Source organism: Amblyomma americanum, chromosome 9 (genome assembly GCF_052857255.1).
Source record: "Amblyomma americanum isolate KBUSLIRL-KWMA chromosome 9, ASM5285725v1, whole genome shotgun sequence".
NCBI classification, from domain to species: Eukaryota; Metazoa; Arthropoda; class Arachnida; order Ixodida; family Ixodidae; genus Amblyomma; species Amblyomma americanum.
In genome coordinates, this window is record NC_135505.1 from 6,571,892 (window position 1) to 6,576,799 (window position 4,908).

General features: G+C 42.7%; 1 long non-coding RNA gene across 1 annotated transcript; it reads left to right on the forward strand.

Annotated features, from left to right (window-relative positions):
* Nucleotides 1-1,139: 1,139 nt before the first annotated feature.
* LOC144105493 (uncharacterized) lies at nucleotides 1,140-4,563 on the forward strand. The gene is made up of 3 exons (XR_013308810.1): nucleotides 1,140-1,230; nucleotides 1,765-1,840; nucleotides 4,435-4,563. It is a non-coding gene; the product is annotated as an uncharacterized LOC144105493 (long non-coding RNA).
* Nucleotides 4,564-4,908: the final 345 nt, after the last annotated feature.

Here is a 4,908-nt window from a genome sequence, read left to right on the forward strand (position 1 = left end):
AGTGGCTTTGTTTTGAAGATAATATAAATATTCATGGTTTAAAAAATAAAATTTCTCGGTTGCAATTTTCACCGACACGAAAGCGCAGCCGTCGGCGCCATTGCAGCGCAACCGACGTGTCGTGTTTTGTATTATTTGCCTCTTTGAGGCATTGCTTGAGTACTTGTACGGCGGACACGTGTAAAGAACTCATTCAATAGGAAGGTGAGCAGGAGTGTGTTTTGGAAGCCACCGACCAGGATTTCGGCCTGTCAACATTGGCGAGTTTCAACGCGTAAGCCACGAAGAAAGACAGCGCTGCGACGTCTTGTCATCTGTAAAGGGAACGAAGACTCCTGCGCCGTTTTACTAAGCCTGGATGAATCGCATGGCCGGTGAGTCCCGCTTTTCGTTTCTTTGCTAATGATCTGTATTCACACGCGCTATTTGTAAGCGGCTATATAGGGTTATGAGTGGAGGCAGTCCGCCTGCGGTTGCCGCAGCTATAATGCGGCGCCAAAAAAGCAGGGCCAATATCCTGCATGACAAGTGTTGTTCTCATTGCCTTTATGTGCATTTAGTACTCGCGTGCCGTGGTAACTAAAAATAGCACCAGATATCACAACAGAGTTACGCTTTCGCTTGCTAACGCTTCGACACTCGGTGCAAAAGCATGGATTTGCACTGCGTAGAAGACGATGAGCGAGAGGTGCCGCGCGGCAGAGCGCTCGCGCTAGGCGAGCTGCGATCAGACACCGCACTTTTTTGCTCAGGGTTAGTACTCATCGGATTAGTGCTTGTGCCTTAATATGCGTCATACTAAATTCTGAGACAGTGATCGCATGCGAAAGGCTAGTTCATATTCATCGCCTTGTCATTTGTAAACTTGTCTGTGCTTCCCCAGTGGAACAGGATTTGAGGCAGTGTTATGTCAAAGTTAGATCAATCTTGCGTCTCCTGAGCTGTAAACGTTGATGCTTCCTCTCCTTCGGAGCACTGCGAGCTGTCGGAGATGCAACTGCACAATAATTTAGGATTTCTACCTTTTTGCTATATCCCTCGCTTTTGCGGCCCGCATTCAAGTCGTTTGCCAATGTAGATGGTTTTTTTGTTACTTATTTTCGCTTTGTTATTTATTCTTGGTTGCGTGCCATCAGCTGTGGTACCGGCGATTCTCGGAGCTCGGAACTCTTCCCAGGCACGGGATCCTACCCACAGACCTCCCTTCGCCGCACTCACGAGTGTTCTTTGGTATTTTTTGTTTCTCTTGCCCTTAACATGCATTGCCAGTCGACAAATTTGTGCAGCTTTTAATTGTATGCAGATTTGCTAAATGCGCTAGCAATTTTTCTATGATGCTAAGCTGTGCTGTAAGATATCAGGCTTCTTGCTAGTGAAGGCATGCTTTTTTCTATTCTCTCTTCTCATTTAACCAAGGCAGACTGGTTGCAACATTCAATTTAATACCTAGACATTGGTGCAAGGCATCATGATAGGAATTAGTGAAAACCTGCACATCCTATATTCAAATTGGTGTGCGGTATTTCAGCCAGCTCATCTTTCAGTGTGGTTATAACAGTCATTATGACTCTTCTCAAATAATGTATATGGGTGCATTACATAAAATCTGTTCATTTGTTTTGTCATGGGCTAGCTCATTGGTTTTTTATTTACTTATATTACGTCTAAGTTTAGTTTTTAAAGCAGTAGACGATTTCCTCTCTTGTCATTCATGACATGGCTGCAGCCATTGACAGCTGTTGCTCTTGATGTATTTATGTGCAGTTGCCAGCGGCCAGCATCTATTGGGCCATGCGTGCTTCCTGCCTTCGGCTGTGTCATCCCTCCTGATCCGTTCATGGTAGTTATTCTTTTTCAGTGATGCATATCTTAGCTGCCTATTTTGAAAAATATTTTCAATATAGGCTTGCAGCTAAGTTTAGAAATGCATGAAACTCTACATGCACTTCACAGCAGTACCTCAGCTTATAATTAGCGGAACTGTAGACATGTACAAAATATAGTCGCTGATGTAGCTCTTGACGCAGCTGCTGTTAACATAAACATGCTTTGACATTGCACACCTGTTGCCTGGTATGCATGTGTGTCCTCGAAAAGGACCTATATGTTCATTTATCCCTTTAAAAACATTGTGCCCTACAATGATGGTTTACCAGTATTTCTGATACAGAGACCAAATTGTCAGTCAGTAATGTAACATTGCACGATGACACCAATCCTTGTATGGCATAGCATCCTTGCAATGCACTGGGCAAGCTGCTGTCAGCACAGATTTATTGCTGGTTTATTGCCATAGCATATGGTTATAGTGCACAGTTTGTACCTCTACCTTCTTAAAGCTGCATCCTTGAAAAATTTAAAATTAGTTGAAGGAAAATTCAAGGAAATGTAACAGTAACTGTCTCACATTTTGGTGGACACTTGAACCGTGATTAAGGGAGGGATATAGAAGGGAAGTAATGAAGAGCTCATTCCCATGTTAGATGCCCCTCATTTGTTAAACATACCTCGCAATTAACACATTTGGTGCAAAACAAACATGGGACTTGCGCGCTCACAAGCACCCTCATGTCAGTAAAACAAAGTGCCAATGTTGCCGTACCTTAGAGCTTTGCTCTTAAAAGCGCAGCTGACTGCTGCTCAAAGTTGAGAGCAAAAATATGTCTACTTTTCCTCATGTGCAGTCTGTGGTGCTGGTGCTTTTTGCAATGGTGATTGACTTTGAGATGCATGATGCGCAGTCCGTTCCTGGAGTTAGTGATTTTGTCTTTCGCGTGAATGTGCTGTTAAAATTAGTGCAGAACAATGGTTCTCTAGTTCATTTTAGATAACTGTCTCCTGTGCCACATGCTACCACCCTTTTTCCAAAAATTTTCTAATCTCATTTAGCCATCTGATTGCCACCCATTCATGCATTCACCTACTCTTGGAATCCTCCCAGTGTTTTAGTGTGGTATTGCTTATATCTTCTCTCCATTACACATGCATTGCACTTCCTCTTTTTTTTGATTTAGTCAAGATATATCTGCTCCTGTTTCTTGCATAAGCATAAGAGGCGACTCAAGTGCGCCATCTGGGCTTGTGTTGCAATGTGTAGGGCCCTTCGTTTTTGAGTAAAACCTGGTTTCTCCCTACTGTTGAACCAATAAAGATTCTTAAATATCAGGTTCAACACAATTTCTGTGCAAATGTGCCTGTCAGAAAGTGTGGTTTGAAGGTGCACAATCCGAAGAACTGCTGGAGTGTAGTGGACGTCACATAATTCTTCTGACAGATTTTTAAACAATTCTGGTTATTTTATTTCCCTTTTAATGTTTATTGTTTGTTGGTTGATTATAATTTTTGGATAAACTGAAAACTACATGTACTGACTGGTATTTCAATCCTATAATTATACCCATTATTCTGAAGCTGTGTTGGAAGGTAAGTGTGCATTTAGTATGCGTGCTTTGAATTTCAGTGATTGTTTCTGCAATGCAAAATGGAGGACAGGTCTCTGCTGTGCGAGTTTTTTGCAATGCAGTGAAAGTAGCTGGAGCAGCAATTGCTACTGTGTCACCCAGCCAAAAGTTCTCCCACAGATTACTGAGCTTCTGAATACCTATGGCTGAAAGGGACACAGGAGAAATTGAAGTTGGCTTGTATCCATAGAATACCAGCTCCTGATCACAAAAACGCCACTCTTCCTGAAAACAAAGCTCTTGTAATGTAGAAAATAGCAAGAACCAAAATACAGGTATCGCCGCCACAGGCCAATCTCGCAAGTACAAGCGTGATGACTTTCTAGGACAAGAGGCGCCACCATGGAGGAATTTTCCTTACTTCATGAAGTCACGAATCTCTGAGGCTTGCAAAGGAAGTTAGCGCACCGCACCGCTACCCACCAGAAATCACGGAGTCTGCGTTTACGTCACGTTCCACGGCACTCCGTTTTTTGTCGTCATAAGAGTCCTCCGTGTCGTCATAAGAGTTCTCGAGTTTGAATCGGAGCGGCGGGAAAAAAATTTTCAACTTCGAATCCAAATTTTTTTTTGAAATAAATGCATCTTTCGCTCCCGGACAAGCGTCAACAAAGCCATGAAATGCCGAACTATCAGATATTGCTAACAAAAAAATTTTGATAGGGTTCTCCTCAGTGTCCCTTTAAAGCTCAAAGCTCTGGTTGCCCTTTCCGAGGTTTTCTGCATTAACGATTGCAAGCCCGAGGGCTCAGAGCTAACAAGCATTTGAAACCATAGAGCTATACACAGTAGTGCTGGTGCCGTGCATCAAGTCGGTGTGAATTAGGTCCCGATAAACGTGGTTTACTGTAGAAAGCTAGTGTGAAAAAATAGTTGCGCTCACAGAAACCGCTGTTTTTTTCTTACTCTGTCATTGAAACAAAGCAATGCATGTAAAATTTGATAACTCACTGATCCCTCAATTTTTCTCCAGCTAAAGACCAAGAGTTGCATGGAAGTTGTGCAAGCCACCAAGTTGCATGTGATTTTTGCCAGGGACCTGGAGCAGGCTGGGAAATTAGTGGATGGCCAGTGGTATTCACTCAGTAAGGCAAGCTTTTTCTGTAAGTACAGTTTTTGGCATGGCATTGCTTAGGAACGCATGCACTAATCTGACTACTCTATGGCCGCCCATGCTTCAAGAATAAAGTACATGAAAAAAATTGATTGCCGAAAAAAAATTGCCGCTTCTGTTATGTTTTTTCAGGAAAGTATTTGCCGTTTAAAGGGTTGTGAAAACCTTAAAAATTATCTGCTTGTTGTGGCTTTTTTTTCAAATTTCTTCAACGTCTATGTTGGCCTGACCTTGTAGCTTGTCTGCATGAGATTGGCTGCTACCTACAGTTCGCTTTTTTGTTGCTCCTTTATTGCCTGTCACAATCTTTGCTTTGCGTGGCAGTGTCATGCA